At 39.4% G+C, this 26,896-nt stretch overlaps 1 protein-coding gene across 1 annotated transcript in view; it reads right to left on the bottom strand.

Annotated features, from left to right (window-relative positions):
* Positions 1 to 26,896, bottom strand: part of plch2a (phospholipase C, eta 2a) — a 226,665-nt gene that overhangs the window by 60,284 nt on the left and 139,485 nt on the right. The gene's annotated exons all lie outside the window — the stretch shown is intronic.

Raw genomic sequence — 26,896 nt, 5'->3', positions numbered from 1 at the left:
TCAAGAGATGTATGTGTGCATTTGTGCAATTCCACAAAATTCCATCTGGCCTCTCATGCAAAACATGGTTAAATACTAATACACTCACATGAACAGTCAGCATTGCAAAACACACTAGATGTGCCTGTCACTGCCAACAGGGTTTTGCTTTTCTCATGGGATGAAAAGAGAGTCAAGACAGAGGACAGTGAGAAGCAATTTTGCCACAAAAAGCCCTTTAACAAGATCTCTACTTCACACTGAAGTATGACAGAACAACAGGAAAAATCAATACAACCAGGACCTCTTTTGAGATGTGAGGATTCACATTGTGAGCTAAATGTAACAGAAATCCTTCCAGAAATAAAACAATACAAAGAGGACTGACATTAGTGACCACTGCCAAACTACTGAATGATAACACTGAAAATACAGATGGGTCTATATGTGTCCTTGCCACGGTTTGGGGGAGAATTTGACAGTTCTTCCAGTGCAAGCTAATGTTGTGGTAATCAAGCTGAGCCTGGCTAGAGTGGGCAGTCACATGCCCCTGGGCTGCAGTTACATCCGATGTGGCCATATTGTCAATTAGGAAGTGCCTGCTGCATCCTATCAAACTATTTCCCCGTAGCATGCAGGAAATTAGGCCACCTCTGCATGCACTCTCATTTTAGGTTAGCAGATTGCTTACATACATGACATTCAACATACTTGCTGTGTGAGCTGCACATCATGTATTTTAAGGTACTTCAGAAAAATGGTAGACACAAGTTTATATGAAAATACTGTCTCTGTGCAGCCTTAAAACTGTACATACCGTCAGCGTGCATGAAGAATGGGAAATGATTACTTCAACGATTTCTCAACAGTATTGCTCACATGATAATTTCACCTATTATGCTAATTTATATAGCACTAATTCCATCAGTACAACCACCAAACCATGCCATCATCACTACTGTGCTGCTCTCAGTTGCTCTTAAACACAAATACTACTTTCATGCAGTAATTATTCCTAACCACTGCTTTGATTATTTTCTTTTTTCAGTTGCTGATCATGGTATTCAATGAAGCTCAAGACTTTTTACACTAAATTCCAGCTAGGAAAGGCTAGGGATTAGGGTTGGGATATCATAGTACACTCATTTAAATATTTGACACATTTGGAATAAGTTTGCTTACTAAGTTAGAGTGGTAGAGAATACAATAAAGATAGCAGGAGATGGAGGACGATGATTTGAGCTTCCATCTCACCTAAATGCAACAAACATCCAAAATGTCTGCTGTATAAGTAAGCACAGCAAACCAGCAGTGATGGATTGCTCTAATTGAGAATTGATTTGTCCTGGCTGTGGTCTTGCTGCAAAAGGCCCACCCCGAGGGTATTGTTAATGTAGTTCAGTCCTGTTCTCCTAACCTCTGCTATTGAATTCCTGCTCAGAACAATATCAGCAAATTGCCCAACTTCACAACAACACTGCAACTGTAATGTCTGCCTTTACATTAGGGCAGACAGTGCAATCGCAATACCAGTGCCAGACTTGATAATTAAAATGTGCTATGTATGCAGCTCTCAAAAGGTTCAAGATTTGCACTGGCCATAACAGGCTAACCGCAATACCTTCTGAAGCTCAATCTGGACTAACGTGTACAAAAGGCACGTAGAGGCATCACTACAAAAGAACTACACACACTCCATCAAAGTTTTAAATTGCAGAGCAAGGCAAGCATATTTGTATATGTATATTATATAGCACCTCTCGATCTTCATGGTACTCAAAGCATTTTACAATGTTTCCCATTCACCATTTAACACACACATTCACACAACAATGGCAACACAGCTGCCACGCAAGGGGCCTGCCTGCCTTTGGGAGCAACTTGGGGTTCAGTGTCTTGTACAAGGACACTTCGACACACTGACCCACAGTCGTCCTTAACAGTAATGAAAAATGCAGATGTAAACAAATTCTAGATATGTAAAGAATTTAAGTGCATAGTAGGAAAGGAGAAGTGCTCAAGGTGCAGTCTACCTCAGTGAAAACAGCAAGTTTTTAGCCTCAGTTTAAAATTAGTCAAGGTTGGGGCAGGTTTTACTCAAGTTTGTTTTAGCTCTGGAACTAAAATCTGCTTGTCAGTAGTAAGTCTGGACTATATCAGTTAAACTGAAAGAATCATAACACAGAATCAGATGCTTTTTGGTCCCAACAGCCTGAAATCAAGTGCAGAGACTTGACATTTGAATCTTTTTCACTCTTGCTATGTTTTAAAATTAATAAAATGGAGACCTTACTATTGTGTTGGCACAGCTATTATAATTTTGCTTTAAGTCTGATTTATACCTGGGTTTTTAATCTTTAGTAAAGCAGTAAAGTTGCTTAAATGCTAATTCAGAACTGCTTGAAGGTCCTACCTAGTAATATTGCCTGTGCAACTTTTATGAAAACTTGACCAAGAGGCACATTTAGACATGAAGCCGACACACTAAATTGTATATACACTGGACTGTCTCAGGAGCATCTTTGTGCAGCCTGTGCACTATGTGTCTTGCCTGGTGTGTCAGATCCCTGCCTCTATGGATCTTGTGCTGAGGCCCTGTTCTTGTGCAGCCATGATAAGTGCTTCTGCGCTGTTCTTCAGCCTAGCCCTTTCTAGCCACTGGTACAATTTCCTGATATTAGCCCCTTCCTCCATCTGGCAAAGATTCCCATTTGCCTGTGGTATCCCAAGGTATTTGTAACTTTCCTAAACATCTGCAATGTTGCCTTCTGGTAGTTCAGCCCTCTCAGTTCTTATCCTTTTTTCTCTCTTTGACACCATCCTGCTACATTTGTCTAGTCTGAATGACATCATGATTCTGCTGCAATAGATCTTGGTGGAGTGGATCAGGGAGTCAATGTCTTGCTTGCTCTTAGCATTCAGCTTGATATAACCCATGTAGAAGAGGTGGTTGATGGTTGCTCTGCTTCAGAACTTTTAATCATAGCCACTCTTTGTGATGATCTGGTTGAGGGGGTTTAGTCCTATGCAGAACAGCAATGTTGATAGTGCAGCGCCCTGGTGTAAGTTGAATTTGATGGTGACTTTTGCGATTGGCGTTGATTTGGCCTCCAGTCTCATTTTTCTCAGCCCCACTGAGTTCTGGATAAAGGCCCTTAGTGTCCTGTTGACATTGTACAACTCCGAACATTCCAGAATCCATGTATGTTGCATTAAGTCATAGGCTTTCTTGTAGCCAATCTAGGCCATGCACAGGTTGGTCTGTCTGGTCTTGTAGTCCTGGGTGATTGCTCTGTCTACCAGTAGACAGTGTTTGGCTCCTCTGGTATTGCTACCAATGCCCTCTGGGCGTTGTGCATGTATTGGGCCTATTCATCTTAGCCACTATGATGCCTGACAGGAGCTTCCTTTTTGTACAGAGGCAGATTGTTGGCTGGTAGTTCAATGGGCAACCTTCTGGGGAGCCTTCATGATCAGGACCATTCGCCCTTGGGTTAGCCATTTTGGGTGTGTCCCATCTTTCAGCAGTATATTCATTTGTATTGCCAGACATTTTTGGAGTGCAGTTCGCCTGTTTTGCAGTAGGTGTGGATCATGTCTGGGCCTGGTGCTGTCCAGCTTTTCATACCTGAAAAATTTTCTCGGATGTCTGCCATAGTGATGGTCATTGGTTCCGGTTATGGATGATTGCTGTGGTCAGCTCTTAGGTCCACTAGCCACTGAGCATCAGTGCTATGTGATGCTTCTTTCTCCCATATGCTATTCCAGTACCTTTCAGGCTCTGTTTGGATCTATATTCACATTCTGACCCTGCCACTGAGAGCACATTTTGGATTCTTGGTGGAGAACACCCTATAAATTCTCCAGCATGTGGTACTTCCCAGGAAGCCATTTCTTCCTCACATCTTTCTGAAGCTTGGAAAGTTGACTAACTTCTCTCCGCACCCCCTTGATCTTGGCCTCTAGCCACCCGCTCCATGAGGGGCATTGCTCTTTGTTATTCATTTTGTTCATGATAATATCAAGCATCTTTAGGATCACAGTTGCTGTGGCGTACATCAGCTTGCTGGTGTTGGTGAAGGTCATGAGAGTAGTTTGCAGTGCTGTATTCATATGTGCCTATTCATCTTAGCCAGCAGACTTTCAGAGGGTGTTCTATCACTCAATCGTGGTAATCAGCTGAGGAGGTGCCAGGTTTCCAGCCTGTTCATTATCTTCATTCTCAGGTCAGCAGCCTTTTTGTTAAGGGTTTCTGTGCTTACGGATTTTGGAATACTGGTCTAGAAGCAGTTTCATGGTTAATCTCAAACTCCGCTTTCAAAGCATCTGGTTATCCCACATCCTTCTCATGTAACCCCTCTCTCTTGGGTTACTCATCTGGTTGCATTCCATCAGCTCCAGGTTCTCATCTCTTGTCCATCTGTGCCTTGTTCCAGTAGCCCATTTGCCATCAGGGCACCCTGGTTCCTCAGTGCCTGACGCAGACAGTGTTACCCCGGGAGACCAGTTTTTCAATGGAATAGTGGCCCATGGGCTGTAAGAGAGCTAAAGATCTGCACTTCTTCAGCTACAGAGGGGGCATTAATGCATGAAATTAGCTGCTGTCATAGTATGGTTGGAATGAAGGCATCCATATTGTGCAGGATTACAGGTCAGAATGAACACTGCAGAAAACTGTCTTCTAACCACAATCTAAGTGGCTCATCTCTCTCCTCCTGTCAAAGATAAACTGAATGTACTTTCTAGCAGCCATCACAATCTACTATCCAACATCTACTTCTGCAGACATGCATCCAGAGCGCAGCCAGAAAGCCCTATTGTCAATTGCTATTGTCTATTTACTGACATTAAAAGGGAAACGGTTATGATATTAAACCCTCTAGTCTAAATGAAATAAGGTGAGAAGCAAACACCAGGCCAATTATGAGCCTCTTTTTTGCTGTAATGATGCATGAATGTTTGCTTTCACCACTGTAACAAGAGGGTAAATCTAATCAAACTGCAAGCAAAGAGAGTTGTTTCAACATGGAACACACTCTGCTTTGTGGTTGCCTTGAACACAATTAACTCACAGATGAGAGGGCAGCAAAGGAGGCCACGCTCTGCTCACACTCCCCCTGCTAGTCAGCTAAAAGGAGAATGTGTTTGCTCATGTGATATAGCTGGCTGTGCGTGGGAAACCCCCTGGGAAGTTAACCTAAATCTTTGAAATATCCTCCTACTGTACTTCACAAAGGAGCACTCACTAAGAAGTATCACGGCTCGTGGGCTTAACCCAAGGGCTGAGCAAAGCCTGTCAGGGGAAGCTGTAGGAGTCCAAACTGTACTATAGTGGTCAAACACTGCAGCCCACTGCTACTATTAACCAATGCAATTAACAACCAATACGCTTTAAAAAAAAATCACTACAGCTGTATGATTTTAAATGACAATGCCAGAATGATAACAGAGAAATTTTACATAGAGAACAAAAAGCCCAGACCAGCAACCACTTAGGTGTAAGTGGTGGAAGAAATGCATTTGACCCATTTCTGCCCACTGGAAAGGGTAGTCACAGCCTATGGAAGACTGACTGAGCCTGGATAATAAAGGCTTTTGTAATCAATTAACCATCAGTCCAGTGGCTTGGGATTTTGTTCACGGTTACAGCAGAGGCCCCAGAAGGTGGTTCCCTGTTTTGTCTATAGAACAATCAAAAGGTACAGAAAACTGACTATTGATTAAGAGTTCCAGATCCTCCAAATCCATATTCGCCTTTGCAAAGAAAGATACATGAAACATTAAACAACAAGTAAGAACCACCATGATTGTTTTGACTTTGTTCATAAAATTACTTACACTTTATTTGTTTTACATTTAAGCCATTATATTCATGGTAAACATAGTTTAATCTTATCCTGAAGTGATAAGCACTTTGTAATTGGGCTGCAACGGCAAGCAAAATTCAAAGTTCAGTATGCATCTCAGTTGTGATGTCAAGGTTTGACACAGTTGGTCAGTGAAACCAAAAGGAATGCAAGGATCAACATTTTTGTCCAAATTTCAAAACAAAACGTTTAAGGTGTCTAATTTGCCAGAATTTTTCAGTATGTAGCATTATAATGTTGCAAACTATCACTACAAAGACTGTTCAGAGTTGTTCAGTCTGAAGTACAAAATAAAACAAATAAAAATATCCATTTAATTATTAGGACAAGAGCAATATATTTATAATCAACTTAAGTGAACCTTTAAAGTCAGCTGTACAGTTTCAACTTTAAAGATACACAAAGTCACAGTCAGACATAGCCATCTTGTTTGAACAACCTTCACTGAATTGTCACAGGACAAAGCTAGTGGTGGTTTGGTGCTTATGTTCAGTGTGAAACTTTACATAATGGCATCAGTTGACGTGTACAATGGGAGCGGAAGAGTCACACATTCTGGCTTCAGGAGGGCCAATAAAAATGAGTAGTGTCAGTAAGATTTGTATTTGGATCCTGCAAGACCCAACTACAAGCTCAAAAGAGGGAGCCATTTTAACTTTGCCGTTTGCCGTGGATTAAAAGTGCGGGTCCTGGGATTTACTGCAGCAGGAAGTATGAAGTTAACAAATGCATTTGAAAAGATTAACGCTGATTTGTAAAACAGATACGCAAAGCATGGCAAGTCTGATGTGAGTAAATTTCCCCATTGTTACTAACAAAAACGGAAGAGAACTGGACAACAAATGTGCAAAGGGTTGACAGGTAATGTGTGCTAATCTACCACTCCAGGGTTGATATAGCACTTGCTCTGTTCTCCTGGGTCACAGGAAGCTCTCCTTCAAAGGAAAAAGCACTGCTTCCTGCACACATTAACAAGACACTATTGAAAATTGGGGAATACTGTCGCTTTTTCCAATCTCAACGTTTCTGAAATCCCAGTGTCAAAGATTGGGACAGGGGGTGACCAAGGCATTTTTTTAACTAATTGGTATCAGCACAAAAAGTAGCTTCAACAACCAGACATGGTGTTACACCCCAAGTTTTCAACAAATGTTTCATTAATTAATCACTGAGTATCTTTCTGGCATTTAAAAACAGAGAATGACATATTTAGGAGATTCGGGTTTACAGGTGCATCTGCTAAAATGGATGGCATGGACACTACAGGCAGCCATAGCCTTGCATCATAACAGCTGTTTGGTACCGCTGAAAACTTTTGTCGGAGGAGACACTTCCATGTTGTCTTAAAACCCTATTTTTTAACCAGGAAATAAAAGGTAACTTAAGAGTAAACAAAACAACATGGTGCAATTAACAGAATCTGACGGCATTTCTATGATTTGATGGCAAAGCCAATAGCACAAGAAGCTGCTATTCAGTTTCCAATTCACAACTCTGAGCAAATTCTAGAGATCTCCTGAGCTGAAACTAGGGCTCATTATCAGGGCTGAGCCAAGCATATTTTAATGAATTCGTATGAGCTAATTTAAAGCCAAATATATTCTGATACGTTCTTTGCTGTGTTCTGCTGTTTCGTCACCTCGGTGTTGGTAAGCTACTATCCATTACCACAGTTGGGATCTACAATGTCAGTGTGCTGCTGCAAATGCAAATATTCAAAAACTCAGCCTTGGATCAGTGCCAAAAACAACTTCATTGAGAAAAAATCCTAACAAATTATTTAAGGAAATCAACTTTGGGCACATTTGAGAAAAGGCAACAACAGGAAATGACAATGACAAGCAGATATGATGAAAGTCAGAGGTAGAAAAAAAAATCATGTAGACAGGAACAAAAACAAACTGACAATGTAATCTAACATCAAAAAACAGAGATGGGGCTTACAATTTTTGAGAAAATTAAGACAACAGCAGCATGCATACAACAGCTTGTACATTAGAGATGGAGAGAGACAAAAGTGGAGCACAAGACACACAGAAAGGCTGTAGACTTTACTGGTGGGGGTCTGGGCTTGTTGCCATAGTTACAACATGAGATTTAAAGTGTGTATGAATGTGAAGAAGACACCCATTGAGGAGATGTTCCCAATGTTCAAATGGATAAAAACAAGCTCAGATCCTATCTGCAAGCCTGATTAATGAGAGTCTTAGTAAGAGTGACAATAAACAAAGCCTGTGTCTTTTCACCAAACAGTAAATGCTAATTTTAAAAATTCAATGGCATCACTGACAGGTTTTGAATTAGTTAAGTTTAATATATGACATGTATAACTGGCCATGTACATAAAATATGAATCTCACATAGTGAGAAGAGTTGTGAGATGTAGTGTACCAGATTCAGCTAGTAGCCAATTTCCATTTGCAATTAGGCCAGAACACATTAAAGTAAAAGTGTTCTAAATTTAAAATCCAAATAAACCTGAGCATTTCATGTGGAATATTGTGTCATAATTTACCTTACTGAATTGCTCGTTACCTTAAACAGTTTGAAGAAAACAATTATTTTCTGTGATGTATGATTATGATTAAGGTCAGGCCACAGTTTAGTCACAGTAATTTCATTTGTTGTTCATCATGTCAGTGTTCTCTTAAAAAAAAAACAATGGATTCAGCTGATCACAAATTAATAGTCTGGAGTTAAAAAAAATGTTTTAAGTCAACCAGACATGCAAGACCCCACATTATTACATTCAGCAACTTCATTTTTGAAAAGTCTGGCTCTCTGCAAAACAATATTCGTATGATTAACATCACTAGAATGAAAAAAAAAATGTGTAAGGTTAAGCCGGAGCGAAAAAGTAATAGCAATGAACAAACAGTTCAAGGGTTTCATTCAAGTGTATCAGATGCAAACCACGAATAAAAGTGAAATGGAAACATAAAGTTTAGTTGCATTAACAACTCTCCACATACCAGGCCTTCATTCAAATACCACATTCAATTATGTTTCATGAGAAGTGTAGCTGTAATCCCACAATATTAATTACAGTCAGCAACAGTAACTTCGAGGTCTCTTCTTTGAAAGACATGGCTACTGTGTAACAGAATGACCTACATCCACACTCCAGTAGTTAACCGGCATTAGCAATTCTGCTGAAGGCCACAGCTGCAGTAATTTGTTAAAGAGGTTAAGTCAGGAGGCAGACGATAGGTGATGGCAGATGTAGACAGCTGAGACTAAGGTCCAGTAAGATATGCAGGGGACACCTCACTGACGTGGCAGGATGACCTGGGCAGCTGCTGACCTGCTGCTCAGTTACAATGTGGGCCTAGAAGCTGGAGTAAGCTACTCTCCTCTGTCAGGGCACCAGGTTAAGCCCAGGGGGATTGCCTGAGGCCATATGCTGCACACACCAGTGACTCCATGGTGCAGGTAGGCAATGTGCTGACAATAAAGCAGCACGCATAAGACTGACAAAGCAGAAGTTCTATTGTAACACACACAGCCTCTTAAGTAAGTATGAAACAGGGAAATTAACAACAAGCCCCTGAGTAAGACAATAAACTTCTGACTGCTGAATGTGACCTCTGATGGTAAGTTTAACAGCTTTGTCAGAATAAAACAAGCAGTGGTATTTTTATGTCTCTATAGTTTGGTAATGGCCACATTTAGGTGGAGCTAGCCCTTTGAGAGAATACATCCCACAGAGAGTTGTGAAGGACAGCTGGAAGTTACAGAGGATTAGAACCATTTACTTCACAACATTCAACAACATATCGAGCAAACCTGAGCATGAAGCAAGATGACAGGTTGACCTAGTTCCTGTCTAGAGTAGAATATCATCTGGTGGTAATAACACTTGAATTAAGACAATCTATCTTTTTAAGAAAATATTTGACTACTCTACCTACAACAGTAAAAACATGTTTAGATTAAACTTGAAGAAAGCTTCTGAGGTAGGAGCAGAACATTTCAATGTTTTCAAGGCAACATGAGTTGGAGTGACAGTGATGGTGAAACCATATGACCAAAGGGAAACAGAGAGGGTGCAGAGGGAAAATAACTGCAGTAGCTGAGATTGGTATCTGCTTGTTTGAATTGAAGAAGCCTCTTGGATGAGGGGTGAAAGATCTTCAAGAACCTAAAAAAGAATTCTAGTTGCTTTGTACTTTGTACTCCCAAACTCTACACAGCGTATCTAACTAAGCTTACCCATGTATCCAAGCCTCCACTTGGAGAATGCCACAATGCTGCTGCCTATCCAGAAGAACTCCTCCACAACAAGAGACAGAGAGGCTTGCTGCTGGCTCTTACTCAGAGTCACCTCCTTCTGCTCGTCTTTGTCCTCATTGGGAGAAAAAGCACCTTTAGCCAGAGGTCCAGGCTTGTCCCTGGTGGGTGCTGTGGCAGCAGAGCGCATGAATGCTGAAGACACTGGGCAAATGGGGAAAAAACTGTTCTTTGTGGATGCACTCATTTCAGAAAACTGAGATCGTTACCGATGCTGTCAAAAAGCTGCAAGGATGTTCCACAGCAAGTTCATTTGAGAATAAATGCAGCCTTGAGTGTGTTAAATGCTATTTTTGTGCAATCCTGTTATTCCACCTCTTAAAAATAAAATTCAAAAATAGTATCATCAATAACACACAAGTAGCTTTGTTCTTAGGCTCTAAGCAGAACCTGAGGAGAAAACTCACAGAAAAAAAATCCTCTCAAAATGGTATCAACTGTTGGTCAGTAATCTAATGTCACTATTCCAGCAAACCTGCTTATTGCACCGCCACCTCTTCAATGTTCTTCCATCTCAAAAAACAAAAAGGATGCAGCCTTGTGTTTTCCAAGCTATAATTTGTCTTCATGCTGTGCCTCCATTTCTTTATTTCTTCCCCCAGCTAGAATTCATTCAGCGCTGAAAACGGCTGGCGTCTTATGAAAGAGAGACTGCAACAGTAGCGATGGCAAGCAGAAAAGACATGAAAGCCCAACACACAGCGATAACTGTGCAACATGTGTTGGGTGGGCAGAAATCCTAAATCCCTAGGAAGCACTAATCCTCGTCTAGGAGATTTACTAAATGTGTGGAGTGAGACGCAATGACTGACAGAAAAAGAGAGAGGATGGACAGTAGGACATAACAGATCCCTAATAAAGATGAAGCTCCTTTTATGCTCCAGCAACAGTTCAAGAGTCCAATTGATATCAGATGTCGTCTTGTCTGAGGGTCTGGACAGAGTGAGGTCTGATGTCCCTACACCTGTCTGCCGACGTCACACAGTCCAAGCCAAGCTCCGCAATCCTTTTATCAATCGGCCTGTACTCATTCTATCTGTCTGGCTACCTGACTGATGCTCTGCTTTCTCATCAGTGCAACCTGAAAACTACACATCAAACTTGCGCTGTGCATGGAAATCCGTTCAACACAACTGTTGAATGTGTGCTTAAATACCATCACACTATGTCAGTTACATTTAACTTTTCATATTTTCACTTTTTTCCCCTGCTAGCTACAACTCCATCACACCACAACCTTACAAACAAAAAGAACTGTAGGCAGAAATAGGTCAAGTTTCAGGCTCAGACTCCTGACTGTTGATGCAGCATTCTGAGAACCATGCATGGTGTCAAACAGTGTCAGAGCTGTGGACCTGCATCCCTGACCACTCAGTCTGCTTAACAAGAAGGTGCTTGGTACCGAATATGAAACAGTTTCATTTACAAAGCTGACAAAAATCTGACAATGATGCAGAATGAAAAGCCTTGAGCAGAATTGCCTGCAAAAACGGTCCACTGTAGAAAATCATACTGAAAGGACTATTTCTAGGTGGTGTTACAGAAGTAAGAAAACCTCAAAATTACAATTAACCGATCACTGCACATTAGCAAAAATTAACACATTGTCAACTAAGATTACAGGTCAGTTTACAAAGTAGAACAGAGTATGCTGCAAATAGTAAGTAATAGATAAGCAAATTTTGAATAATTGTATCAACCAATAATCTGTTGTCTTATCGATATGCAAAGTTTCTTTATGAACACAGCAAAGATAATTTTGTCAAAAGATAAACTAGTAGGCTGAACATATGGGGGTAAAGGCATCAGGCTCATCATATTAGCAACACTGCTCCCTGGCCCTACAGCACCTGACACACCAAACAGAAAAAGGTAGCTGCTCTTGTCTGGATGGAAAATATGTATTTCTAAATTACATATCCTCCTGATAGTTACAAGTAAATGTCAGACTTTGGTTTTACTTTTCACATACTACAAAATGAGATTACATTCATGCAACCAACTTACTTCTAATGACAGCGCTCTACAAGTCGACACAGGATTAATAAGTTATCAAAAAGTCCTCACTCCTGAAGTTGAATCATTTTAACTTTCACTTCTTTGTGAAATCCTGCAACCCTTTAGTGTGCATATTTTTCTGGGGTTCAACATCTCAACTAACTCCATACAATGCAGCTTTAAACAAAATTATTCTCTAAACAGAGACAACAAGTGCAACTTATCTTCAGCAGGACACCTTTCACACATGAAGATTTAACTCTGCTAATCCACATGGGAAAGACTGGATATGACCAGATAAATAAACAGCTTATCTGTGTGTGTGTGTCTGTGTGTGTCTGTGTGTTTTATGGAGTCAAAAGGAGAGACAGAGGTCACTGAGAAGCCCATGGTTAAAGGCAAGAGCACCATACACATGCACAGTCACAATTTTCTGCTCTACAGAAACTGTATCATCTCTGTGAAATGATTCCAGTCTGACTACGATATGAGCCAGCTTCTTGCCAGCTGGAGTGAAACTGTGAACCTGCAGCACTAACTCCACTTTCATGATTTTTTTTTTTTTTTTTTTAAACTGGTAACACTGAGATGGACAGGGAAAGAAGAAACCACCAATTTACTTTTTTACATGTTCAAATTACATCCACTGCCTCAAGTATGACAGGAAATCACTTCACTGAAAGCAAAAATGTTGATTTAAATTTAACTGATTATGAACCAACCAAAATATGCCATTTCAGCCTGTTCAAGTCAAGGAAGTCCCTTGGCTACAGTGGTGCAGATCAATGTTGGAAGAAATATTAAGTCTGTCAAGACAAAATGCATCATAATCATCAACAGCAGCACAGACAAATATATGACATCTTTTTCAAACTATTATTAGTGCTATTATGAAAGCCAGAGGCTGCCAGTGAAATAAATACCAGCCAGGAACACAACACATCTCTAACCTTGGTCACTACAGCAAAGACTCTTGTTGCAAATGATGTAATCAGTGCAGGATAGCAGTGCACAAGGTGTGCACCTGTACAGACAGAGTAAGGCCATGACCAGGACCTGGCATTTAAACCTGAGGCTAATATAGAATTAACTCTGGATGACTTGTTGATGACTTGTTAAATGTCTGTAAGACACAGTACACCACCTCCAGCTCAAGGTTGTGGAGAGAATTCACATGGAAGAACAATGTCAGGTTTTTGTATAATCCCCAAAATCAAACAATTCCAAAGTGACAAACCTGAATACAGTGATGTTGGAGATTATGTGGAAATACATCTGCTGGTCATTTTCACATATTTTGGGAATGCAATATTAATGCAATCAGTACTGGGCAGATGTAATGACAGAGACCAGATCAATAACACACCTGGAATTGGATTTTAACTTTGATGCAATTTACTTCAGAAATTTGCCTTCTTCACTGACAAAAAGTGATAGATATTTACTACAAATACGACTAGCAGGGGGTAAAAAAAAAAAAAAAAAAGCAATAACAAAAAAAGGCTAAGTAAAGACATTCCAGAAGTCCCAGAATGGTTAGAAATAACTCAGAAAATATACATTATGGAACAACTGACTTTTGCTCTGAGACATGGAATCCAAAAATGTGAAAGGCACTGGGAAAAGTGGAAATCTTAACTGAATATCAGGTGATCACAGTTGTTTTTGTCGTTGAGCTGTCTATTGGTTTTATATTGACAATTTTGGACACTGGGAATCTTGGCTTGAAAGCTATTATTCCATCTATATGGTGTTCTGTTTGTTATGTAAAAATAAAGTCAAAAATATTATATATACATTGTGTTTTCATTCAACTACAATGATTGAACTATTTCATATTAATATTGACAAGCCCTGTCTTACATACACCACTGGATCTAATCTAATACAAAGGAGTCACCAGTTTGGTTGGCAAAACAACAGCATTCATCTGAAGTCTTCTTCTACTTCTTCACAGATCACCACAAACACAACTGTGATCAGCCTGATGCTAAAGCTTAAAGCATTTCCTATTCAGAATGTTGTCCCAGTAAAACTGTTAAATCCTGCTTTATCTCTTCACTGTGTTATCTATGATTAAACAGAGTGCCTGATGCGGAGTAATCCACACTATGGAGCCTAGTGGGCCTGTGTCAGCGGACCAGACCAAACAAGAGACTCAGCCTCTGCCCTGAAGAACAGATTACTCCAGGTTGCTTTGCTTGTCACCGCCGCAGAGTACCATTAACTGAAGGCAATAAGTGAACCATCGGGATGCTCTGGTCAATTAGTATTTCCTCTCAAACGTTCATCAAATTTAACAGCTTGTTAACTCTACGTCCTCCGCAACAGGATAGAGTCTGGTGAGGGCCAAACATCTGACCTGCACATCGAATAAAACGCTGTTTGAGAACATTTCTGAGCCAAATTATTGGAAGAACCATTTTGCTACTCAAAATCGATTTCTTAACAGCTTTTTCTCTTAGTGTTACGCGCAAATAAGCATGAAACTGACAGAATTCTTCCTGGATTTGTTGGTACAGCGTGTTGGCAGCAGCAGTGAGGAGAGGAGTTCAGGGAGCTTCACTCACCGTGGCCTCGGAGCTGGGCTCTGTGGGCATTTCTGCCAGGCACACCCGTTGAAACGCTGTCAAACACTAAATTGGGTTTACAGTTTACTCGTTTGCGCACCTTGGACCAAGTGGCATAAATATGATTTTTCGAGGAGTTGTCCTTGAGGTACCAAAGATGAGCCGAGTCGTGGAAACTCTGTGGCATAACAACGCAGCTCTCTGGAGTCTCATTAAAAACGCTGAAAGACAGAATGTCCGCTTCGGGCCTCAATTTCCTGTTTACTCGAACGATATGGAGGCATGAAAAATACTAACAGAACAGTGGAGTCACGATTTGGCTCATAAATATCCAAAAATCGGACACAGGTCAAATGGGAAGAGAATATTTTACTGGAGCGCATTATGCAGGAAGGTCACGCACGTGCACATACTTGTGTCGCATTCAGGTACACGTTGGAATGTATGGAAATATGAACTCTACCACTAAACAGTCATTCAAGTGTTGAACACTAGTACAAAACAATGCTGTCAGCTGATTCTCTTTTGGAACATGTCACTTGGTATATTTTTCAAATAAATCCTATAAATATTAACTGCAGACTCACACTTCGGCTTCATAAACTTTTATCAGACTACTCTGCAATTTATCACCAAGACATTTATTCAGTACAGAACTGTAATATTGGTGCAGATGTCTGTCCTAACTCTATGATAATTGGATATATTTCAGTAGCTACGAACACATTGTCATTTTACCAAAGAGCCAACTGGTTTGTTTGCATTTGGAAACTGCAGCTTCTTGGACATCAGCAGCACTCCTGTGACAAAGATTCGTGGGATATACTGTTTTGTTTTTTCAAAAAATAAAAATAGAAAAAAAAAACGTGGGTTGATGGCCCAAAGCCAAATTTTAAGAAAAACATTTGTCAGATTTTTAGAAATACTGGAATCAAACACAGTATACTTGATCTATTTTTATCAGAGCAAATGTTTTACTGCTATGTTCTCTTTTTGACAATTTCAAGTACAGCATGTGGGATTTTTCCTCTTGGTATTCCATGTTGTGAAACTGCTTGACACTTTAACCGCTCACACCAATGTAACTTTTTAAAAAAAAAAAAAAAAATCTGATACATTTTGTAAATAAATGTTCCAACACTGGAATGTGCTAAAGCTAGACAGTAGATTTAAAGTTTTTTAACTCCTTAATTTTAAAAGATTCTTTTGTGCTTATTTGTCCTTTTTTTTTTTTTTTTTACATAAATACAAGTCTGCGCAGGCATATGCTGATTATTGCAAAGCATATCGTATATATATCATGGTGTTTCCATGTGTACAAAATGGCATGTCCACACTTTTGAAAGGTTCTAGTGTGTCAGCAAAACTGGAAATATAAAGGGCAAAAAAAACTATTACAGAATAATATAAGCATTCAGTCACTTCAATATCATCAAAGAGTATGTACACAGTTATTTAATAGTCAAGAAATGAATGAAATTCAATTAGTTTCTGTCAGGGTCTGTACAGCAATAAATCAGCTGTGCCAGTATTCCTGCGTGAGTTTAATCCTCACTGATCAAGCATGTCAGCTCTCACTCAGTGAACGAAATTTCACCTCTCTTCATCAAGATATTGTTACTGGAGCAATAATTATTGACTTGATTAGGGGAGGTCAGTTGCTTGCCCATCTCAGAATCTCTTGAAACTTTGTAGAAATGATCTTTGGTATCTGAAACTGACATCTGCCCATTTTTTTTTAGCTGAAATTCCAACATTTTCATAATTTTTCATCCAATGGAAATTTTCAATAAATCATTTACGAGTTGGAAATTGAATGAGATGTCACTTTGAGATGTCCATATCTCTTGAATTATGTCCTAGAGTCTTCAGATTTTCAGGAGACGTTCAGACGATGAACTGGTGAATGGAGAGAATGCAGCAAATGCTGCAAATAAATCTCAGTTTTGTGCTAAAGATCTCTCCCTTTCAGGATTTCTTCAAAAATTGCAAATAAAGTGGGTTTTCAAAAAAACTTCATTTAAACTTCTGAACATCTACCGAAACTCGGAATACTTTAGGACACATACTTCAAGAGATATGGACATCTGAAAGTGGCATTGTGTTCAATTTGCAACTCGCAATGATTTATTAGTGCAACAGAGGCTCATGTTGCCTTTGTTGCTCAGTCGTGTCGATTTACCCTGTACAACATCAGGAAGATCCAACCCTCTAATTCCACCCTTTTTCTTCTTCTTCCCTCTCCTGGTCAGCTTCTTTTTTTTTGTTGTTTAAGTCCTCTTTTTTTTTTTTTAGAAAAGTGGCCCATAGGATTTTTTCAAGAATCGCGTTGGTGGCAATGGGATGGTAGAAGGGGGGCTGTGAACCACAGCAGAAAGTCTCTGGTGTACATGATTCGCTGTCCGTTGGGATGATTACGTTTGCTATAGTTTAGTGCAACAGAGGCTCATGTTGCCTTTGTTGCTCAGTCGTGTCGATTTACCCTGTACAACATCAGGAAGATCCAACCCTTCCTGTCTGAACATGCAGCACAACTCCTGGTCCAGGCTCTCGTAATATCACACATTGACTACTGCAACTCCTTACTGGCAGGCCTCCCCTCATGCATGGTCAAACCTCTGCAGATGATTCAGAATGCAGCAGCACATGTGGTTTTCAACCAGCCAAAAAGAGCTCATGTCACCCCACTGTTCAGATCGCTTCACTGGCTTCTAGTTGCTGCCCGCAAAAAATTCAAAATCCTGACACTTGCATTCAAAACTACAATGAAAACAGCTCCCTCTTACCTGAACTCAATCATTCAGGTCTACAGTCCCTCCTGCTCACTACGCTCGGCCAACAACAGGCACCACAACAGGGCCGTTAGATAGCTAGACTCTTCTCCCCTGTGGTTCCCCAGTGGTGAAATGAGTTACTAAATTCTGTTCAATCTGCAGAATCCCTTACAGTTTTTAAGAAAAGACTAAAAAACAGCTCTTCACTGAACAACCTTTGCACTTGACAGACTACAAAAAAGAAAAAAAAAATTCTATTACGTCTGCACTGCCTGTAGGCACCACGGTCCTATTTTCACACTTGAACTTGTTTCATGGGTTTCCTGGTTGTTTTGTCCTGACTAGATTTTTTCTTGTGTTGTACCTACTCTCAGATGTAAGACGCTTTGGGTAAAAGCATCTGCTAAATGAAATTGTAGAATTATAGTTTGCTGAGATGCAGTTGATGTAAATTCTTGGACAACCCTGAAACAAAACAAAAAAGAACAAAACAATAGAGGACACACTTGGGAAAATTGAAATAACAAAATTAGGAAAAAGAGGGAAAAGGCAGCTGGACACAGATGGCTAGCATCTAGCTGAGAGACAATAGAACTCTCACAGACTTTAGAGAAAAAGTAACTATTAAAACACTAAATATACAAATATATAAACAATGCAAGCTGATCTACGAGTCGTCTGGTCAATCGCATGAACAGCAATTCAGAAGTTGGTCATCACAAAATGTGACGAGACCATCAGATGGTTAAAGCAGAAAATCCTGCAAATAATAAGAACTGGTATATTCACTAGCTATAGGTAACCCACCTGAGCAGGGCTTATAAAAAGGAATACTAATGAGTGAGAAGAGAATAAATCACACAATGACAAGGGCAATGTGCTCTGCAAATGCTGGAACTGCTACATTCATGACATTCATAATAGTACTTAATTATGCTTTACTTTTTGCCTCTGCAATGACCAGTTTGCTCTGTCATTTAAACTGATGTTATGGTCCTGCAGATTTAAAAACTAATGAAATCTGTGCTGATTGACCATAACCTTTCCAATCAAAATGGGCAGGGCGAAGAAATATTGAACTGTAATGATGGCAGACCATTTGCAGGGGATCCAGAGTCCTTCTTTAAATTTCAAAGTGATGCAGCACAGACAGAAATTCACATTTTGACAGTCGCCGCAAGGGATTCCTCCAGAAAACCCTGCCCTAGATATAATGAGGGTGGAACCAGGCAAGAATCTCACTTCCTACTGAGATTCCAATTCAAGGTGAAAGTCTGCCCAGAGAGATGCACCAGTAGTCTGATGAGATTTGGATCTAAAAAACAACAACAACACCAACAAACAAACAAATTCTCAGCCTTAAAAGTTCCTGGGGCAAGAAGAGACAGAAGGAAAAAAAAGGTTGCTTTGTGTCCCCCCCCCCGTGTGTGTGTGTGTGTGTGTGTGTGTGTGTGTGTGTGTGTGTGTGTGTGTGTGTGTGTGTGTGTATTCGATAGATAGATAGATAGAGAGAGAGAGAGAGAGAGAGAGAGAGAGAGAGAGAGAGAGGGACAGAGGGAGAGAGAGAGAGGGAAATCAACTTCCTCTTGACAGCTACTGTGTATATACCGTTAATAGGAGCAGGATATATCAACCTCTGCATGGCCACAGGATATATTAAGGCCAGCCTCAGTCATTGGAGTTTATGATATCCTTGTACACATAGTGTTCTAATTGTGTAGTTAGAATGTGGATGTGTGGATGTGCACCATTTTAGAATGTGATGGCAACACAATCTGATGTAACAGTGAGATGTGTTCGCCGCCTGTAAGGTCTGAAAGTGTAGTGTTTTTGACCTGTAGTTTTGAACTGAAGCTCAGCTGCCCACCGTGTGGCCAACCAGTATCTGCAGAACTTATTACATCCATTGTCAACGCAGGTCAAAACAGGACATGCAGCTAAAAATAACTAACAGAGAAAAATCACTGTCAAACTTAAAGAAGCAAAGTTAAAAATGTGTTAATAGGGATTGTAGAGTGTATTTGGTGCATTAATTCATTCAATAGAACTGTTTTCATTCTTTATTTTTTACACATGTCCTCACACTCAGAAAACCATGTGATGTGCTAATTAAAAACATGTAGATTCACTCTCCAGAATGTCTCAGCCACCACTTGTCTACAGTTTATCCGTGGTTTCACTGGTTCAGCTTACAGTTCACAGTCACAATATTTCACAGCTTCAGAGATGCAGAGAACCTTTTATAGGTCTTCTTTCACACTTTCTTGTGCGTGTGCTTGTGTGTGTGTGTGTGTGTGTGTGTATGTGTGTGTGTGTGTGTGTGTGTGTGCATGCGTGTGCGTGTTTGTATGTGTGAGACTCCACCCACATTCTGTCAGTGTGGATTAGGACTTTCCTGAGCCAACAGGCATTATACAAAATACAAAAAACAAGAGGGGACACTTCTTCTGCTGCCCACTCATGAACAAGCAAAAGAGAGAGAAGCTCTGTTCTGCTTTCTCCTTTATTTCTTATCCTGTCTGCCAGATTCAAATACAGAAACAACATATTTACCATCCATTTATACAAGGAGAGATAGTGAGAAAAGAAACAGTCAAGCTCCAGCAGTCTTTTGTAACATGTTTGTAGGAGTAAAATAGCTCTAAGTGGAACTGAAATAGATTTTATTAAGCAGTATCAAATATAAATATGATATATGGAAATATATGTATTTATATGTTGCTATAGGGTACTTTGTGTAAAAATATTTTGAGTGAGAGAGCAGATAAGATGCAGTAAAGGACTGAGGCTGGAACTGAACCCCAGCCACTGAAGTAGGGACTTAGCCTTGTTACATGGCGCATGCATTTTACCAGATAAGCTATCAAGGCACCTTGTATGCTCTCACACAGCACCGGTTCTTGGTGCTATGGGTTTCATAAAGTGTTGAAAACATCCATCTATAAGGACTGTAAGGACTTGATGTTCCCATACAATGGCAATAAAGACATTCTGATTCTGATTCTGATCCATCCATCCATTTTCTATACACCTCTTAATCCTCATTAGGGTCATGGGGGTGCTGGAGTCTATATCAGCTGACTTAGGGTGAAGGCAGGGGACACCCTGGACAGGTCACTAGTCTATCACAGGGCACAGAGACAAACAATCACACTCATGTTCACACCTATGGACAATATAGAGTTACCAATTAACCTCAGCATATTTTTGGACTGTGGGAGGAAGCTGGAGTACCCGGAGAAAACCCACACATGCACAGGGAGAAGGGACATGAAACGGGGGATCTTCAAGCTGCAAGGCGAAAGTGCTAACCACCGAGCCACTGTGCAGCCCACGTTGGAAACATTTATTACATATTTTCTGCAGTTTTGTCAGATGCACATTCATACTACAAATCTCCCATTCTACCTAATCCCAAGAGACAGCCTTTACTTTAAGACAATGTTCATTATCCTGCTAAAGCAGCCATTAGAAGATGGTAAACTGTGGTCATTAAAGGATGTATGTGGTCAGCAGACAGGCTGTGGCATTTAAACCATGAATGCTGGTATTAGGGAGAACATTCCTCTCACCATTACACCTGCAGCAGCCTGGGCTGTCAACAAGAGGCGGTTTGGCTCCATGGATTTATGCTTCTGTTCTGAGCCTGAGATTCAGCAGACCAGGCTATATATTTACATCTTCAGCTGTCCAGTTCTGGTGAACCTATGCCCACTGCAGCTTCAGATTTCTGTGCTTGGCTGACAGGAGTGGAACTTGCTATGGTCTTTTTTTTAATATGAAATGAAGTTCCTGACCCATATCTGCGGGATTTTATGCTGCACAGCTGCTACATGATTGGCTGATCGAATAACTGCATAACTAAACAGATGTACATAAAAGTACATAAAGTGTTCAGTGAGTGTATGTTTGTAGGTATGCATATATACATACATAAACTCACTAATGTGATTTGCGCACATACTGTATATAATTCAAAATCCTGTATTTGAAGAAGTAGTGCCAAACGCAAGCTATTTTCCGAGAAATTTTTGCTACATGCATAACTTGGGATTCAGTGGGTTCAATGAGCAGCCATTTGCTTCTGTGATTCAGTTGACTTGGTCCCACTGGATGAAAGAGCAGGACCCTGGCGTGAAGTTACCAAACCATCTGAAGCTGCCAGATGGCAACTGTGGCACTGAGGAAACTGAGGCCTGCTGCTAAGCTCTGTAGGGGCACCACAACCATCGCTGCATGTGTGTGTTTGTGTGTTAGTGTGGAGTCTCTACTGAAGATTAGCTGCAGAAGAATCCCTTGAAACTTTCTCACGTGCACGCAATTACACATCAACCTGCACACAGATGGTTTTTCTTTGAAATCCTGCTCTCAATCTGGCAAATGTTTTTGCTACACACACATACACAATCATCTTTCTGTACAAAATGACACTTAATCCTCTTGTATGAGGCTTTTGTCCTTATATACCTTTCCCTTGTTGAGTGCAGCTAAGTTATGATCTTCATAATAATACTGGTCATCAACAAGATATCTTTATTACATAGACCAATTCATAGGCTAATTGTATTAAAAAGCATAACAATAAGCTAAATATAATAAATCAATTCTGTAAGAAAACTCAACTACATATTTCAAAAATAATGTCTATTTTACTTTGGCAATGTGACTGCGCTATTCGTGTTTGCTACAGACGTACAAACCTACAAAGCCTCTGTCAATGTCTGAGCGTGAACACAGCGTTGACATATAACTAACACAGGGAGGGGCTGAGAAGGTTAGATGTGACAAATTCCAGCAATGGAGCAGAGGTCACTCTTAGAATTAGAGTACCAACTGGACTGCACAGTGTTGGAGAGTGGCCAGGACGTACTTGACTGGATGGTGTATAAACCCATGAAAGGATTTCTATGCCTGAACAGTGATTTAATAGTAACTTTCCTTTACCATTATATTGCCATGTTGCACTCCTGTTGTATTGCCACAGGTGTTAGCTGCGTGTGTCAATATGCCTGATACATCAATTTGAATTCAGTTTAGTTTAGCATGAATTCACAACATAATTCATCTCAGGGCACTTGACACAGTAAGACCTTATAATATTATACTACAGAGAGAATCCCAACAATCTCAATCAATTTCATTTGAGAAAGCTTTTTGGCAACACTAGGAAGAAAAAAAAGCCTTTTAAACTCCAGTAGAGGCTTAGGGAGGGCTACTATGTGCCTTGAGCAGTTGGGATGAGGGTAAAGGGGAGAGAGAAAAGGATAGCAGAAAGAAACAGACAAACAATGGAACAATAAACACTGTTGAATTTGTTGAGGACAGTAATCGCTGGATCCAAGTGCACTGTTTGTTGTTGTCAAACAATGTAGTGAGCCATCAAAGAAGGTGTTTATGTCACTGCCCATGACATGGTGGTGTTGGACCTGCACATGAGGATTATAGGGATGCAAAATCTTATTGTATGGGTAGCATTCTCAACAGTTTAGGACCTAGCAATCTACTAGGTCTAGTTTTCTAATAGCAATTGTGCTTCTAGCTCGTGGTATGGGATCTTTAGTCATCTTCTTTAGGCCTTTAAACCATATAACTCCTGATATTTTCATCAAAGTGGATGTGGATGGGTAAGTGATTTTCTTGAAAGTTGCGAGTTTTCTACAAATTTGTTTGAAATTTGCTCCACATTTAGATGAAAATCTGCCTAGTGCTGGACTAGGGTCTGCTTGAACAATCGTTTCTTGTAGTCAGTGTGTTAGATGCAGGAGATATGGGCAAACGTAACTTGAATTGTGTTTTTTTTTTCATGCTCCTGGTTAGAAGCTTATGCAGTACACAAAGGACCAACAAGATTTTAAGCAGAGGTGGTCACAATGTCTCTATTTCCTCAGTGTTACCTAAATGTTTGTTAATTAGCAATTTCTACAGTCGGTAGATGCATCTGTGGTTTTCTGACAAGCTTTAACAAGTTGGCAGAGTTACAAAGGTATGTACTACAGAAGAAAGTTGTGTGAATGATTTATTTTGAATGAATCATGTGTAGACTATCATCACTACTAATTACTGCTCAAATGATTAGTTATTTCATAAATGAATTGATCAACAGAAATATATTTAATTTTGACAAATGATTAAATCATCACGCAAAAATGTCAAATGTCTCCTGCTTCAGGCTAAATAAATGTGACTATTCACTGCTTTTATCTGTTTTATGTAATTGTTTATTAAACATCTCATGATTTTGGATATATTTGTTGGACATATGTTTGTTGGACATTTAAAGATGTAATCCTGGGCTCTAAGATTAATCAATTTAAACAAATAATCAACATATTTTCTTCTGACATCAAGCCCTGAAGCCCTTTTGTATTACTGCCAGTATGGTACTGATAAATCTGCATGTGAACGGGTTGCTTTCTAGAGTCACTGAATGCTTTTCAGCAGCAACAACAACAACAACAAAAATGCTTTAAATGTAATTTGTTGGGGGAAAATCATTGTGCATTGTGTCTGTGTGAGAAGAAGCTGATTGGAAAGTCAGGGAGGAAAAACACAGAGATTGCATCCAGCAGGTTGTGAACCTAAGAACAGCAAGGTTATCAAAGAGAGAAAGGATATAAAAGGCCTATCAGAGATTCCTCAGGAGAAGGATTGGATAAAGCCAGAGATCAGTTTCTGTAAGAGGGAGGCTGGTGGACAAAGATGTGAGAGGAGGAGCATGTGAGGAACGAGAAATGTAGTGAAGAATTCCTCAGTTCCACAGATTTTCCTTGAAAGTTTATCTGTTTCAATCAACTTTTTGTTTCTGCTCCCTCTTACTTTTATTTTTAGAGCATTCCCTCCCATCTCTCTCCTGCAAGAGCTGTCACCACTGTAGTCACATCAGTTTGACTCTGAGAGATGAAATGATCCAACGAAAACCAACGGCACTCTTTATAGTGGCCAATTATTTCTCTAGTCCAGAAAGAAATCTTTTAGTTGCTTTCAGAAAAAAAAAGCATGAGTGTGGTATTGTTATCCTCCATTCAGTTTTTTAAATCAAACAAAAAACACAGCTAATGCCTTAGGCAGTTCATTTTAGTGCTGAGTGTCTCGTTATCATCACTACAGTGACACACCAAAGAGAAATGAACTTGATTCCATGCATATTTTTAACTTTGCAAACGGTGACTTGGCTAGAATTTTCAGCACATAGCTGCACGTTTTTGTGCCTGCATACCAATAGGAAGCAAATTTCACACAACCCACTGTGACTCCATATTGAACCCAAGGAGTTGGCATCACTGTGCACCGCTTATAAGCCTCCATGAAAGCAGGATGACAAAAATGTCACTTCTCTGTCTTTAGGGTTTAGCATGTTATCTTTTAGTAAGCAACCACTACAGACATCTTTGGGATATTAAAATGCCAAAAGATAGTACAGATGCTAGAGATGTACAGACCACTTTAAAAGAATATTTTCTGGGCATTTCTGAAAAAAAAAAAATGATGCGACTATAGAGAGCAGACACACAACATAGGGAGAAAAAGACAGTGATTACAACAGAGAAACAAAGGTTCCTCGTCAGATTTAATGTGATGATAAGAACCTTAAACCACTCAACCAACGAGAATCCAAGATCTGCAGATATATAAAAAGCTACAGAATTAGAAGCATCTGTCATCTTTAGATGGTGTTCACACCCAGAGACTGAAAGAGGTTACCTAAGGACCCAAAGACATAACACACAGAGATGTTATAAAGTCCAATATATATATATATATATATATATATATATAAATAAATAAATAAATAAATAAAAATAAAATTGTTATTATATTATTATTATTATTATTATTATTATTATTATTATTATTATTATTATTATTATTATTATTATTATTATTATTATTTTTAATCTGTTTTATAAATTCTTAGGCTCACACAATTGTATCAAAACTTAATGACACCTGCTTCATGGCTATGTATGTTTACAAACATTAAAATGCATAAAGATGTCTATAGATCTACTGATGATTGTCAGTTATGGAACTAAAGACATTATCAACAGTCAAATATCTCATATTTTACATCTACTAAGACAGATGTTTACCTTCTATTTAGATGTCTAAATGGGTCTAACTCTACTATATTGTCTTTAGAACCAATTTACACCTGCTAATATTCCCTCTGTATTCTGGATTTAAAAGGATACTGATTCTAGGTGAAAACTCACACAGAAAGCATTGGGACTGCAAAGCAATCAGACTGGGAAGACAACATCTGCAGGCGGTATGTGACACATTGTGAAAGGTTCTAATTCAAGTGTGAATGACAGCAGTTGAAATTAACAAGTAGTAATTCGTAATCATAATGCAACTGGCTCGAGTATACGGTATTTCATGTCTGATCTAAATGCTGCTCTATAAATTCGGCATGTTCAACTATGGTTCAAGTAAAGTTTAACAGATATAAAGTCTAAACTCTGTGGCAATTATTTTGTATTTTTCACTGACCATTGCAAGACATGCAAATATAGCAGCAGCTCAACAAGCCACTCTCATGCTGTGAGATGAGCTTAAGTGCTGGAACTAATACTGGTCCATTAGCACCTCGCTCACTAAGAGCTGTGGACTGGATTTGATCTGTTTTTCTGGGATGTATGGGAATTTGGTTCATTCAGACTACACATATAATATGTCTTACAATGAATTTAGTCTTTTTTAGTTATATTTTATAATTTGGAAAGACAGCAAAACAATGTTGTGGGGCCAGAAGCGCACAACCCATCCAAATATTAAAACAAAAAAAGAAAAACGAGAAAACTCAGCAGCTAACAGGATACAACAGAAACACACCTCTTTTAAAATCTAGCAATGGATTTTTATTGCTTCAACTTACCTGGATAGATACTGTAACAAAGGTCTATAGAGGATGCATTATCAAAAAAATGCACCCATTTAGTGATTCATCTTACAGGATTATGATTTATCACATCTCATCTAGGTTTATCTTTAGACTACCCAGCCTCCATAACACATAAAATGTGCAAATGTCCAAAAGAAGTCTACAGTTTTCTAAAAGCAGAAATTCTTCATTCTTTATTCGGTTTCCTGTAGGTTTCCACATAATGGACCACCAAATAGACATTTATCAGTTTACAGATATTTATAGATCTAAAAAGCAAACTGGGAATGTGTAATTATTGGTTCTTGTATGACAACCTTTACAGAAACATCAGGTGGCACCAAAAGGACAGTATTGGTTGTATGTTTGACTTTCATATTAGTGATATTGTGTAGGCTGAAGCCAACATTATAGTTTAAGATATCTAAACACAGAACTCTTCAGTTTATACATCTGCAGAAGTCTATAGATACATAGAAATGTATTTGGATTGGTGGTGGGCGCGATTAAAAAAATTTAATCTAATTAATTACA

Source organism: Amphiprion ocellaris, chromosome 8 (assembly GCF_022539595.1).
Source record: "Amphiprion ocellaris isolate individual 3 ecotype Okinawa chromosome 8, ASM2253959v1, whole genome shotgun sequence".
NCBI classification, from domain to species: domain Eukaryota; kingdom Metazoa; phylum Chordata; class Actinopteri; family Pomacentridae; genus Amphiprion; species Amphiprion ocellaris.
Note: the sequence above shows the minus strand (reverse complement) of the source record. Positions and strands in the feature narration are given on the sequence as shown.